This window comes from Sebastes fasciatus, chromosome 20, assembly GCF_043250625.1.
Source record: "Sebastes fasciatus isolate fSebFas1 chromosome 20, fSebFas1.pri, whole genome shotgun sequence".
Lineage (NCBI taxonomy): Eukaryota > Metazoa > Chordata > Actinopteri > Perciformes > Sebastidae > Sebastes > Sebastes fasciatus.
This window is the reverse complement of record NC_133814.1, coordinates 23,184,238-23,200,513: the sequence shown is the minus strand read 5'-3', so window position 1 is coordinate 23,200,513 and position 16,276 is coordinate 23,184,238. Positions and strand designations below refer to the sequence as shown.

Genomic DNA, 16,276 nt, shown 5'->3' with positions numbered 1-16,276 from the left:
TGTGTATGTGAGAAGTGAGTGGTGAAGCAAGAGAGAGAAAGCGGCGGCGACGGGAGCGAGTAACATTATCGACTCCGGCCCAAGCTGGAAAAGTTAACAAGGTTTGATTGATGGATGTTATGATATGATTGGTTGAAATTGGGTGGTACTAGCTTACGAATGCATGCGTCATATTTTGTTTTACAAGAAGAAAAATGATTGGATTTTGATATAAAAATAGAAGCTGTTTTTTTTTTGTTTAAAAAAATAAATAAAAAAATGCATGTATTGTTAAATAGGTGCACAATATGACTGGAGATGAGATCTAAAAGGGCTGCAAAGGCATTTTTCATTTCATGTCGACTTTAGGATCTCAGTCCTGGATGATCTGGCGACACACATAGTTAACCTGGTAACAGCAAGTACGGTTTTCTCAGAATTCTGTGACTGCTTCACAATAAAAAAGACACCTTGTGTTTTCGGCAGTTGAACACCTTTAACGGGAAACCGCAACAGCAGCAGCAGTAGGAAATGTTGTGTTTGCATCAGCAGTAACTTAATACAGCTCAGTGAGATTGATATCAATGAGATCAAATTACAGTAATGCTGGATTACATGCTGCATCATTTCCTGTGAATCCCCTGTGCATGTGAAGGCAATGTCAATCTTCTGCGGACTCCGCCGTTAACAATTAATACTATTATTATTATATAGACTCAAAACCAGGGTTAGATTATGACTTAATTATGACTATTTAGATTAATTAATGACATTATTATGATTTAAAAGCTCTCATTGATATTGATTTTATGTAGATAAATATTTAAAAAATATATATAGTATATCTACAGAGCCTTTAGAAAGGTGCAGAATAAAAGTATGGTTTTTCCTGAAAAAAAATATTATGATTGTGAATTTATCATTTAAAACATTTTGGCGGGTCCAAAATGAATGTTTTGTTTATCTCTGTGGAAGATATCTGACGTTCGGTTCCCACTTCTAACAAGGCTTTTGAGCCAATAGTAAAACGACGCTGGTATCACATGGTATCTCTGGGTCGTCAGGTAGTGTGGAAAAAAAACGATAAATAGCGGGAATTGACGTGAAGTATCTGGCAACGACTTGTTGTGAAGTAAATGCAATGGAACAGGGGAGAGAGAATGAACATCTAGTCATCTAGTGCCAAAAAATTGGACAAATAAATCACAGCAGCATGGCTAGATAGCACTAGAGGTGAGTGAGGATATGTTTCCTTTGTAATATGGGTGAACTGACCCTTTAATATTATACTGAAATGCAAATTGAAGGAATCAAATGGCTGCCTGGAAGCTTGTAAATCATTCTAAAACTGTAATGTATGCCTAAGGAAATGATTAACAGGCATGTATTTGGATGTAATGGGGTGAGCCATGCAGGTTAATGTACAGTAGGCTACTGCAGCGTCTGGTTTACAGTAGCAGAGCAGACATGCTTAAGTGACAATCTGTGGAAAAACAAGGGGGAGGGCTCACAGCGGGCAGAGGGTACGGGAGGCAAAGGGTCGCCTTCGGTCAGCTAATCCCCCGTGTCAGATAAGGGTCTGCCAACACACTCGTGCTTAGCACACTAACACACACACACATGTACAGCAATAACAAAGAAAGCAATGGACTGTAAACAATGTACTTTTACATGATACCCACACAGAATACATTAACTCACAGTCAAACACATGATCCGTGCACCATCTCTCCCTTTCTGCTCGCTCTAATGTGATCTGTTTATACTTCTCTCTCTCTCTCTCTCTCTCTCTCTCTCTCTCTCTCTCTCTCTCTCTCTCTCTCTCGCACACAAACACGAATAGAAGGCCAGCAGGGTCAGCGGCGCTGCCTGCTTTGGCACAGAAGAGGACTACAGATGTGAAAGTAGGGAGAGCTCGCTCGCTCCGGGGACCAGCTGGAGCCCGTCCAACCTGGACAAGGGTCAGGGACACGACAGAGAACACAAGCAGCATTTGGAGCCTCTTCTCAGGGGCCGGCCAGACTGTCACTGTCGTCAGTCACCCTGGGCCGGCATCCAGCCAGATCTTCTAATGCTCCGCAGGCCAATTTGATTATTTTGACCGTTCATTTTCACACCTTTGTAAAGGCACCTTTAAGGTACATTTTGAACAGATAAAAAATGTGTGATTAATATGCAATTAATAGAGAGTAACAATGGACAATCATGCGATTAATCATGATTAAATACAAAAACTATAGGTCTAAAGCACAGCCTTTTAACTCTACATCCTTTGCAACACTTTCAATTTTCCTGTTGTGAAGCTGTTTTATATTTTTGGAAAGTCTAAGTTTAATAAATGTGATCAAATAACAATAAACAAGGCCCAGGGTGGGACTACACTGTGTTCTATTCTGAGTTTAACAAACAGTAGTCTGCTATGATTATAATCATCTGCAGCAGAGCTTTTCCTCTTGTCATGTTTGTCAACAATAGAGTGAAATCATACTTTCGTATCATAAAAAAAAAACACACAAATTCCTCATGTCATAGTCAAATTTATGACAAACAATTGTTTTGATATGGGAACTTGTTCCAGTTACACAGGACTGTTGGCAGCTTATTGCTCCCCTCGGTGTCGTCCTGCATTAAACAAGTCAAACAGTTGTTGGGTACAGCATTAAACACTCACTCGAGACAGTTTAGACAGAGCTGTACAAACACGGAGCCGGGTAGGTACAAAAAATGAACTGTAAGTGCCTTTGTGTATATCCCTATGTACGGTATTGTGCAAACAGAGTACCCAATGCAACATGTGTTCCACACAGGGAAGTGATCTGTACGGGCTTGAGTGATAACATCTCAACCCAGAATAGCCGCCTGCATGTGTTTGTGAACATGAATGTGCCTCTGCTGGTGTGAATGCCTGTTTGTAAATGCATGCATATCAGTTGTGTTATTGGCGAGTGTGCAAAGCGTGCATGCAACTTCCCTGAATTTCTGTGCCCAGTTTTGCTATGCCACAACTGCTGCAGGGCGGCAGTGTACGCTAATCACAGAGTGGTTGCCTCACACTTTGCCTATTGAGTTTCCTGCTATCCGGGCCAGCTATGTTGAAGGAAACATGAGCTTGTCCTCCACACCAAAACACATGGAGACGCTGCAGAGACACAGTGCCCACACCAGCAGCCTCGCATATATACCCACACACATGTGCGAATTAACACACGACACAGCTCGTGCCACATGCCGACACATGCATGTGTAAAAGAAGAGATGGTACTCTCAATCCCAGCGAGAAACTAAATCAATTTAGACTACACTTGCTAGTATCTCTGTTCGTTTGCTGACTGGCTGCAGTTGAGACAACTCAGAGGAGGAATGTGTACGCCTGCCAGATCAGCAAATCTCTCAATACTTTCATAAAGACAAATGCACACACACACACAGCCTCAGGGCACTTGGCATTAAGCTGGCATTCTGGACCTCCCAGTGCGTACTGTAGCTCGCCATCCCTCGACTTGGCGAGCAACAACAACAGGTAGACATGAAACAAACTCCCTGGCTCAGGTAAAGTGCAGAGCAAATCCCTGGAATAATGAAGCATTCAAATTGGACAACAATATCTGGGTTATGTGTAGGATAGGGGATTTCTTACAGTGATAATGATTGTTTACATACGCTACACTGCTCTCAAACTAGTACTAGTACAGAGTCATCATAAGCGACAGAACGTCCTTGTGCAGCAGCTTCCATGATCACGATTTAATTAGGTTAGATTTTTTTTTTTTTTATTAAGGGCAGACTGCCAAGAGCGGTTACACTATCATTTGTTTGATTATTTGCTAGAGCTGAACAAATTTCCCTTTCAACAACCTGGTACACACCTTTCACATGAATCATACCCGCAACACATTCAAATCACTTTATAAAACAGTTAAACACCAATAATTAATTATAATTAATTCACATTTTTCCCATTGTATCTTCTCTTTAAGCACCTTTAAGGTTGAAAAAATCATCTCTTTCCATATTATCTGACAGTATCATATAATTAGCGACTAATGAACATTAATTGTCTATAAAATGTCCGAAAATATTTTCAAAATACCCGTTGTAATTTCAAACATCCCAAGCTGACATATTAAAAGAAAATAAAGATATTTAGTTTAGAATTGCTGCACAGCATTTTTTAATAGCAGATTTAAAAGGTTAAATCCATATGGACAGCAAGCATCAGCAAGTGCAGCCCTGCAGAGTTGCTATGGATTAAAAAAAAGGTCACTTTGCCCCTTCTTAGCATCATTCTGAAGGTGAACCATGCGGCTAAAGTGCTGCTGCTGCTGCATCTGACAAACTCTGTCCATTAAGCCAAAAGGACAGAGCGACATGGACAAAATTCTAAATCACAAGCTAAAAGCTAAAATGTAATCATAATGATCATCTCTCAGTAATATCAGACTTTAATCACTGTCATCATAAAATATAAGAAAACTGTCTCAAATAACAATTGTATCAGTGTGTGTGTGTGTGTGTGTGTGTGTGTGTGTGTGTGTGTGTGTGTGTTTGTTTATAGGAACCTGAGATAATAATCAAGAGAAGGTGACGAATAAGGAGATTCATCACGCGTAGTTTTGACATCACGGCGTCAACAAACTGTTGAAAAGGTGACTCACTTGAGTTTCCTGTTACCAAAATGCCCCTCCACAAAACCGCAGCCTACCCACCTGCCATTGTAATATAATGGCACGCAATTTCCACCACGACCATGATTCAATCGCGCACTGAATGCTGATTTATTCTCCACTCTGTCAGGAAGGGACAGTGTGTTATTCTGAGCCTGGCTCAAATAAGTGGCACGACTTCACTTTCTCTCACTGAAAAATAAATCGCTGGATGAAGAATAGATTCCAGCTTCAGAAAGGTTTGGATGTGATGTCAGAAAAAGAAGTTTCCTCAAACAGAAAAAGTGCTTGGTGGGCAATAAGGGAGAGGCCCAGTGGAGAGTGGGTCAGTGTCAGTCACACTTCAGAGAAGCCCAGCTAAACTCTGAAGTGATCTTTAACCTCACCGACAGTCATAACATAAACCAAAGTCTAATTCTTCGGCCGGGGGAATATCTCGCACACACATAACCTACACACTTGTTGCCTCAGTCAGACAAGGTTGTGATTCGACCACTGTGAAAACCAGACATGTGACCGAAATCTAGGGCATTCTCCAACTGAGGAAGCAGCTGCTGTAAATTAACAGGAGAGTTGTGCAATAACTGCTAGAAAGAAGTGACCTGCCATAACTGAACATAAAACCTTCAGAGTACTATCCAAAGCCCAAAAGTAAAAAGCATTACCGGTTACAGCTATATCTTATGAAGACATACCCAGTTATTAGTGATACTGTAGAACAGTGGTTCCCAACCGGGGGTACTTGTACCCCAAGAGGTAATTCTGCAGCTGTCAGGGGGTACATGGAGAGATTGGGTAGTAGCTAAACTAATTTGATCCAACAGAATCTACTGTATTAAAAGAACAATATTCACCTATTCAGTCACCTGAGCATCCTGTTGCAGTTACAAGTGTGAAAACCACACAGTCTACGATGACAACAAGTCAGCAAGCTGGCAAAGAAGTTGAAACACGTGATGGATAAACAGTTGAAATAGCTGAAGCTGATGATAATCTGTTGAAATTGTCAGCTAGAATTAGTGGATAAACAGTTGAAAGTAGTTAGATAGAAGACATGGATAAATGGTTGTAACATTCTCTTCCACGCCAAGTCGTACCTCTGCAGACTAAACCAAACCGACCTAAATATTGATAAATCAATTGTAACATCCACTATTATATCCACTTACTGTATAAATTATTAATAGTTTAATAACGTCCCATTTTAAATCGATTCAAATGAACACATTTGGGACATGACGTGTGGTGTTGATGAAAGGGGTACTGGGTTCATCCATCTAACAGGGCTGTTGGGTTTGCTGTTGTAGAACAAGCTACAGCCTCACTCCTTCCTGACACTTGTAATCCCACACAGTCTGGAGTGAAAAGTCATGTCCCTAATGAAAACCGACATGTTTTCTATTCTCAAAGCCAACTGTATAACTTCATTTTGGTCTTGTAATTACGCAGCTATGTCGTAGCAAATGTACTGTAGGTGTAGGTGGCATGGGTGGCCTTAACCTCAATCCAAATTTTAAAAAATCCAATGATCATGAGGTGGAGTTTTGCAGAAGCTTGCCAAACCATCAGGCGTTGGATCAAGTCCATCCAAATTTCCTGAAGCATGACAGATCACAAAACAGGGAGCAATAAAACTCCAGCCCTTCCTCTGCATAGCCAACTATGTATCCAGCTCCTAATTCAGGGGTATTCAAGGGGAATTCAAGCAGTGGAGGCTCTGAGAGAGATGTTTAAGATCATCTCAAACCCGTGTTTACCAAAAAAATAAATCCTGGTAAAGTTTCATTTGCAACAGCAGCAAGTAAAGAGCATTAAACTCACTCGGATTGGATATTAAAAAAAGGTCAATCTATTCTGCTCTCATGGATTTTCTTCCTTCAGTTATGAAAAGCTGACCTATATACAGTAGCCTACACGTTGGAAGAGCAGACTAGCCATGCACAGCGGGACTTGGGTCTCGGCCAATTGTTTTAATTGTGGGGTTTTATAAGCATCTCTTTGCTCAGAGTTATTCATTACCTGAGCAGATAGTATGTCCAAAGCATGGAAAATTTCCAAGCGGAAGCGGTATAACAGATTTGTTCTTTTGCCTCTTATCACGTGCATTTTAACATTATTGACTTAATCATGAAAGCCATCAAGCGTGCTTTCCTTTACCTTTGGGAGGTGCTTGATTGTAGTACAACAGATACACACAGTACAGTAAATACACAATACTGTACAATGTACTTTAGAGCTGATTATCTAAATAGTTTATTATGTCTCATTTTTCATTTTTTCTCTTAATTTCCAGCTTCTAAATTTTAAGCATTTGCTGCTTTCCTCTGTTGTGTTCCATTGTAAATAGAATATTTAGGAGGGTTTTGGACTGTTTGATTGGACAAAACCAATTTGAAGATGTCCCTTTAAGCTCTCAGAACATGTGATGGCCATTTTTCAAACAATGAATCAAATAATTGAGAAATGAATCCACAGATTGACCAAAAATGAAAATAATCATTAGTTACAGCCCTAGTAATCCAGGGATATAGCAGAAGTAACCAAGTCACCATTACTGCGGTGGCGTCTCCCTACAATATGCACACGGTTGAATGCAAGCTGTCCTAAGAAGTGTACAATTTTCTACTTTTGCCTTTACTTTCTATGTAACGTTGCTTTTTAATAATGATGACTAGGAGTTTGGGAAGAACCGGAGCTGGTGAAACAGTTAACGTCAGCAAAGCTAGCATAGCTAACGTTAGTCTGAGATGGTGAAACAAGTAACGTCAGCTAAGTTAACACTGCTTAGCGAGCGTAGCTAATGACGTTAGTGGGCTAAAGACACACTGTTTAGGAGCTGCGGTGGTCCCACAGAATAAATGAACTCAGTCACCTAACTGTGGCGGTATTAAATATAACATGAGTTGCTCTAACTAGGGCAACCTAATGACCACAAAGTACATGTGGGTTCATTTTCTATACGTACTCATCTGTGTTTATTATATATGCCGACCGTTACTACGAGCAACCACGGATACTTTCGGCTGAAAGTCACCAGTTAACACGGTTAACAGACAGTAGAGTCACTACGACTTGCCACCGCAGTAACGGCGGCGCCGCTAGATCGTGGAACACACATATCAGTCGCCAGATCTGTCTATACTGTATATAGACATATGTCTAATTTATGTCTTATATGTGCAGGTATATACAACAAATCATTTGACACGGCATCAACCAAAGCAAAAGTTATCAATTTAGAGCAAATCTTCAATTATTTATTTTCAAACACTCGTCTCTAATGCCCTCATACTAACTCATAATCACACACATTAATTCCTCTTGGGAACTATAAACTGATTATCTTCTGCCCCAGGGGCACAGATACTGAAACTGTTATAGCCAGTTTAATCTCATATCCACATGAAGGGAATCCCTCCGTACGCCACAACGCCTCAGTGTTTACGAGACAGTAGAAAAAAAAGTAGCCACTTTATTGTCTTGGGAACTGGTTGTTTAATACGTCTGCAAATGCGTAATGACTTAATTTCAATTCCACTGCATAAATTGAGGCAGCCCTCACAGAGAGAGAAAGAGAGAGAGAGAGAGAGAGAGAGAGAGAGAGAGAGAGAGAGCAGTTCAATGCCAGCAAATGTCGGATGTCCTCGTAAAGTGCTCCGCTTCGTCCTGGCAAAAATAAACCTCACGGGCCTCTGTGCCAAGTATTCCCGTTGATGAAAAGCCAGTTGTGAGTGGCCCCAGTTGTACCCAGGCAGAGCCAAGCTGACTGGTGTTAATAAGAAAGAAGTGCGGCTGTGTAAAACAGCTTCTCTACTCTCTCTCTGGCCAATAAAGGCTATTTTACAAATTATTATTTTCCCTGGAAATCTGGAAAGCTACTGAAGCACAAGCTGGCAGAGAGGGCCAGAGAGCAGTGACAAAGGTTCAATGGCACAGAGAAATAAAAAAAAAGACCGGTGCCTCTAGTAACCATCTGCATGGAAACCGCTGCTCAAGAGAAAAAAGAAAAAAAAAACGACTAAAGAATAAAGCGAAACCTAACCTACTAAGAAGAGGGAGGGGCCAACACAACACTGAGAAACAGCCACAGACTTGGGAGCACGCTGGCTGACATCACGTGTTAGGGGGATGGGGAGTTGCAGTATCTCGAGGACAGCAGGACCCCCAGTGGTCTGTGTGAAGACCGGTGCAGAGTGCACTGATAATCTCTTGTCGTGTTCACCATGACAGCATGCTTATCAGCGGTGGAGCTGCATGGGCCTCCGAATGCAACACAAGCCCGCTTCGACATCACACTGAAAGGTTAGCCTCATTCTTCTTCGGTAATGAGGTTTGAATTGCCGGTGAGGACACACTCATTACTCTGCGTGCCAGATATTACAACGGGAAACGGCACGGAGTTTCCTTTATGGCAGACACATTGCTTGTTATTGTTACTGGTATATATAGATATCAGCTGACTTGACCTACTTTTTTGAACTTTACCTCAATAGATTTAATGTGATTGCAGATGTGGTCAACCGCTGCTTTGAATTAGAGCTGAAACGATATATGAAGACATCACCTTGGGCTCTGGGAACTTTGTGGGCATTTTGAACAATTTATAGACCAAACATTACCTGATTAATAATGAAAATAATCACTAATATTAAACTTTTTATTACCAGAATTACAGCCACAAACTGGATATATTATTCTGTGGACATCTTTATTTAATCATAATTTAATCACGCAGTCTCATTGAGATTAAGATCGGTTTCCCAACAGAGAACAAGAAGCATTTATCAGAATGCACTCAGCAAAACAGAAACAACAACGAATCAGTTAATAAAGCTTTAAGGGGAATGTAAGACTCTAGTTTGAAGGCAGTTTGCAGTTCATTGCATTTAATAGGTGCATAGTACCTGAAACCAGTTCTGCAAACCTTAGTGCGTACATGAGGGGTATCTAAGGTTAAGTAGTTATTGGAATGAATACGACCTGTTATTGTAACTGTAATACAATATCTCACAACACACTTCTTATCTATATAATTAGAAGGGCAAAGCCATGACTTTGACTCTATTAGGGCGGCCCCCTCTTAGTCAATTAGTCAACTAATAGGTCATTTTGGTCTTAGTCGACAAAGATTAGTTGGTTTTTTTATGCTTTTTTCATGCTGGCTGATTTATTTCCAAGACACTTATAAGCACATCTCTGGAAAACACAAGATTTAAAGTGGTGCTTTTGTGTGATTCACTTTTACAGATCTGTCGATTAAATCAACTAATCGATTAGTCGGCAAAATCGTGTTAGTCGACTAAGAAGTTGATGTTAAAATGCTGAAAGGAGTTACCATTATAGCCCGATCTATACTGGATTTTTGAGGCTGCAACGGATATCGACATCTGGGAGTTAAAATAATCTGATAACGATACATCGGCTGACAGTTATTTCCTTTAACATGAACGCATCAGATCCCTTGGATTTGTTGCTTTTTAAGAATAGTAACCAAGGTACATACAAAGCGTGACATTTAACAGCGTAAATATCTAGGAATGTCATGAGAGCCAATACTTCGGTACCAAGTAACATTAACTAGTTCTCGTCCTGCCAATTTCAACGCAGGAGGTGCCAGTGGTTTCATTATGATGCGTTCAGGGTCTGTTCAGTAAAAATGAGTATTGGGCGAAGGTAAATTCTAACGTTATCATGATGTGTTCAAATGTGATCTTGTAAAATGTAGTTTTTGGCATGAAACTTGAATAAATCCAGTTGTTTGAAGGAGATGTTTTCACAGCAATATAAAATAAATAGAGAGTAGGGCTGACTCATATGCTTCGAGCTCCGACTGTTGCCATGGTAATCAACCCCCAAATCAGTATTCGAATGCTTTGTTTTATATATATATATACAGTATATATATATACTGTATATATATATAAGTATGTAATAATAATGTACAAATCCCAAAATAGCCCATGAAATAAGGAATAATCCCACAACATTATTCATACATGGGATTTATTGTTTACTTATGTTTTTTAATGTGGTGTCAAATTGATATCGAGAATCGTGGCATTTAACTGGTATTGGTAACGACTACTAAATTTCTGGTATTGTGGCATCGCTATAAATATCAACATGTCAGTGCTCTCTGGTGAATAAACTATGTAATGGCAACACTGTTTCTAAATTACCTCACACCTAGTTTGACATTTCTGTTCTGCAATATCTTGTTACTTATCAGTGACATATACACTGATACTAATATATCTGCAAAAAGCTAATATGGGCCGATTTATCATCTACCTGTAGTTGACAAGTAAAGTGTAGGTGATGGATTAAGCAGTGGAAGTGGAAGTCCTGAAAGAAATTAGTCCATGAGAGTGTCGGCTGAAGAAGAAGCACTGAAAGTAGTTGAAGCAACAAGCTGCACATACTGTATATTTATCATCAGAACTGGATTTGGTGGAACAAGAGGATGATTGTGAGAAGTAAACAGCCTTGAGGCAGTGACTAGTTCTCCTAAATCAGCAGGTTGTCATGATCTTATTAGTGCTTTGGACTCTATTAATTGGTATGCATATTGATGTATAGGCATATGAAGACGCCTGATGTTTATCTGATGTCATCTGAGCGATCTCTTGATGCATAAAGAGGCCGATTTATTTGCTTAAATAAAAATAAATTGAATCAAACATTCCTATAAAAGTGCTCTTTGATAAAGAGTTCTTTGTGCGTCTAAATACAGTATGTTGATAAACACAAGCTATACTCTACGCCGCCACAACATCTATTAGCCCGGCTCTGGTGCACAAACCCGTGATGATCAGATGACTTCTTGTGTTTGGCTGCATTCACCCAGGCTGAATAGATCCTATGAAACAACCTACAAGTCTATATCATATGGGTGTGTTGTAATCTAATTAGTCATAGGAGAAAACACAGACAACGTGGTGAAGCGCCCTGAGGCCCAGCGTCTATTGGATGGGAACAGTCAACTGAGGTCAAGCAGAACGTAAAGGCAAAACAATGGGCATGTTATTATAGGATGTGCATTTATAGAGGAAAAGGCAAGAATAAACAAGTCGCACAACACGTCACCTTTGGACCAAGGTACAATAACTATGTTTGAAAATGCCAGAAACATCTAAACCAGGGTAGCGATGTCTTGAGGTATTCAGCTTGACGTATGGGTAAACAATGTAGCTGCTCCGTCAGGACAAATTACTGCCTTGTGGAGGACATTCCTTATTATGAGATGCATCATTTGCACATGTTTCATTGAGGGATGCACCGATACCGGAGCGGATATCAGGCCGATACGGACTCAAATAGCTGGATCTGGTATCGGTGACAATGGGGCTGATCTATTCAATTCAATTCTATGTTTATATACTATATACATTATATACTGGAATTTAAATTCCTGTTTAAGATTTGACCAATTTGTGGCTGCATTAAAAAGTTTACACATGAATTGTAATACTTGTTAATTTTAAAGATTTTTACCAAGTTGCTGGTTCATTATTTTAATAATAAATAACTATAATTTAAATAATAAAAATGTATATCTATGTATTTATTTGTTACATTTTGTTTTATAAAGTTAGGAAAGCAATGTTTAAGTCTAGCCTGATGTTGCCTTACACATAAAAGGATGATCCGAGTCACTTCCACGTAATGAGGCCTACAGCCTATTAATTTATAATTATTAACACTGGTATCAGAATCGGTACTCTGTAGGCTTGTCGCGGTGGTAGGTGTTACCGGTGTTACCGGTGTTACATGCCCACCGCCCGCACCGTCGTTTCGTTTTTTTTTTTTTATTGAAATAAATCCCTTTTAGTTCATTTTGGCGTATCAGCGGCGTGATAACAATAGATAATGGGACGCAGACGCTACAAACTGACAGTGAATGTGTCTGTTCCATACGGAGTCTTAGCACAGAGTAGCAAGTGTTAGATTTCACACACTAGACAAGAGAGAGTTGACAGGCCGAGAGATGGCAGAGGATTTGGTGTCGAAGCGAAAAGCAAATGCGCCTATTTGGCAATATTTCAGATTTAAATCCGATGCTATAAGAGAACCATAACGTTAATGAGGCAGCGTTAATCACTGCGAGGAGGACGGAGCGGTCACAGCCGGTGGGCGCGACGCAGCGGCGCCAGGTAGACCCCTGCGGGTAAAGATCAAAGTAAGCTCTCTGCAAATATTGACCGTCGTCTTTTCTTGTAAAATGTCCGGTGTAATCGCTAACACCGGTGTTGTCACAAGTTTATAAACCAGTGAGACATTTTCCTCACTGTCACATCCCTAGTACTCGGTATCGACCGATATCCAAAGCCCTGGTATCTGGTATCGGTATCGGTACTGAAAAAGTGGGATTGGTGCATCCTTAGTTTCATTAAAACTGACAAATAAAACAAACATCTAATCAACTGTATTTCCATTTAAATCCTCCTGAGAAACCAAAAAAAGGAGGCAAATCCTAGATTCACCCTGCTCACCAGACTCAGTTCAGGAATAGCTCTTGACATATTGGCCTACCCAGCATGCCCTCTGCCTCTCTAGACAGCTCTGACATCATTATACAGCAGATACAGACCAGGACATCAGCTGCACAGCAATGGTTATATAAGTGAACGCTCTATGTTTCTAAGCATTAAGCGCTGCTGCTGCTGCTGCTGCTGCTGCTGCCCCACCACGGGGAATAGGAGGGGATGGGTGTAGACGAGGAGAGGAGAGGAGGGGGGTAAGGAGAAGGAAAAGGAGCGAGGAGGCCAGGAAGAAAGACAGACAGAAACCGGGTCACAAAAAGAGAGGCCCACTGGGGTGCTCGCTGCTGGGAGAGACTGAAGAAGGTCACCTCTGGCCCCCTAAAGGAGCCCCAGCTGACAGGAAGAGGAGAGAGGAGAAAGAGGAGACCGGGTCACATGGGGCTACACCCATCCACCTTCTGTGTGCTCTCTCATATACATCACTCTGTATTAGCTTCCCTTCTACGCATGGAAAAACATATATACAATAAAGGAAGAATGAAGTGCCAGTGTGTGAGAAAACACACCTCAATGTTTCTCTGAGTTTGTCTATTTGTTTCTGATGGAAGACCTTTGTTTGCACAGGTTTTTGCCCTCTCCGTAGCCTGCACTTGGTCTATTTAAGATCCTATCTGTAGAGAAAATGTTTATACTTGACTGCTGGATTTGTCCAGGGCTAATAATCAACCCAGAGAGAGAACACTGCGATTTAAACGGATGGCTAATGATTAATGAACAGCGGGCATCTGGGGCCATACCAGCTGATGCGACATAAATTAGTTTTAGTCCCGTTTTGTATAGAATCGAGAGACTCCATAGGGGTTTACACCACATACATTTACATAATAAAGACAGAAACATTATTTATTAATAAAAGGTGTATGCAGTCTTAAAGACACAGTTGCACTTGGAGGAATAAATGAACCTATATCCCACTTTAAAAAACTAGAAGATGTCACATTGTGAGAAAGATGTTTTGTGCCAGATTTACTCTAAAATGAGAGTACAACCTTTTTAAAGTTCTCAAAGACATCTCGGACATCTAAGAGTCAAAACGACTTACATTTTTCACAGGTTACCGTGTTGATGGTAAAATCCATACACTCTGCCTTTTTAAAAACAAGCCTCGGTGTGCCAGAGGAAATGCTTCTGTTGCTTGATGGATTCAACTGCGAGAGCATACCGCTTTTAGACTGTCACTTTCTATCAGCGCAGTGAAAGATACTACTGTGAAAACGAATGCGACTGAGAATGGAGACCCTGAAAAGGCTCTGGGCAGAGTGGTTACATTGAGTGATTTAATTATTACAGCGCTGTAATGTGGTGATGAGGGACTTCACACACAAACAGCTGCAGACGCACAAGCAAACTGTCACCATTATATTCATGATCTGCTGCACTGAGATTATTTTCACTGGGGATTTTCACATGGTCTGAGCGAATGATTAAGTGTCAGCACTGGCTGTCAGCAGTCAGTCAGGGCTGTGCGGGACATCAGGTTGTATTAGTAAAGTGTTTCTTGGCAACATTTTAGCTCCTTCTTAATCAGTGCAGTCATGTCAAGGCACCTTCCTGGGCAATGTTGTCTTTTGCTGCAGAAAGTACACCCTATTATATCGAGCTGTGCTGCATTTTTGACGGCATGTTTATCTAAAACACACCGAAACACACACACACACACACACAGTTGTACGACTGAGCCAGAGCGTCTGTGGTTATTCAATACCCAACCCAGACAGTTTTAATGCAGTGCACATTGTGCCTCTCTAGAACACTTTGTTCTGATATTTGCAGTTTGTGATACAAACTGCACAGATAAGCTCGGACGATAATTATCTAGGATGAACGGGACATTTGTTGTACCTGCAGTCAGCAATATAACCATAAAGCAAAACAAACTACCCTTAATGCCAGTCTGTGAGCATCACAGGGACCATTATACACAATGACAAACTATATATGCATGACTTATATTACATGAATGTTAATGACCTAGTTATTACACTGAGTTTGGTTAGGGCTGCACAATTAATCAGATATGAAACGCGATCACAATTGTGGCTTCCCACAATGAAATGAACATGATGGCCAGAGATGTTGATGTTTACAATGTGCGTTCTGTTCATAGACAACTCTGCAGCATCAAATCAAGTGTTTCCTAAACTAACAGCCAGCCACCAGCCGGTGATTGAGATGTTTTGGTTTCACTTTTGGGAATAGATATTATGTATACAACCAAAGTGTTTATGATTCAATTAAGAGCATACAATTGTTTACCTAGCTCTTAATGTTGCTAATTTTGCTCACAAAGTGCAGCAGATTGAAGCATTTAACTTTAAAATGTAGCTATCAACATAAGGGGTAGGGTGAATATTCCTGTATTTTTTTCATATTGCAATATATATATAGCAGAAAAAGATATTGCAATGTCAGTTTATTCCAGCAATGTGTAAATAATTGTGATACCAATATTGATCAGAATAATCGTAATAATAATTTTGGCCATAATGGTGCAGCCCTAAGTTTGCTTTAGAAAGATTTACTCCAGCCCCCCCAAAAAAAGATGATTTAAATTGACATTTCATTACAGCCTTAGATACACTACTTCATCTAGAGATCAATACTATTATAAACACAAATATTGCTATTATTAAAATAACAAGTATGCATGCATGCATTATAGACTCCTATAGTCTAGGTCTCAAGGAGAAATGGGGACAACAGGATTCAGGTCATGTGAGTGAACTGAAAGGCCCCCTACAGTATAGCCTATATACCCTATACATTAAGACTGTATCATAGCTTGGTGATCTTTATCGATCAGTCTATATCTGCCCTCTGTGCACATGCGTGATCGGACCATGCACAGTGCAGCTGCAGGCATCAATCCAAGTTGGGGCCTGTGTGTGTGTGTGTGTGTGTGTGTGTGTCTGTGTGTGTGTGCAGCACATAGTACATAGCATAATACACTATAGAGACATGCAGCATGCAAGCTGTGCAGTTAGCTGCACCAGAGGGAGACGTCAACAGTCTAGTGTCGGAATGGTGTGCAGAGAGCAGCCCGGTTCTAGAGGAGGAGGCAGCAGCAGCAGCCTACTGTACAGAGCACCG

General features: G+C 40.6%; 1 protein-coding gene across 9 annotated transcripts in view; it reads right to left on the bottom strand.

Annotated features, from left to right (window-relative positions):
* Window positions 1–16,276, bottom strand: part of thrab (thyroid hormone receptor alpha b) — a 300,247-nt gene that overhangs the window by 161,635 nt on the left and 122,336 nt on the right. The gene's annotated exons all lie outside the window — the stretch shown is intronic.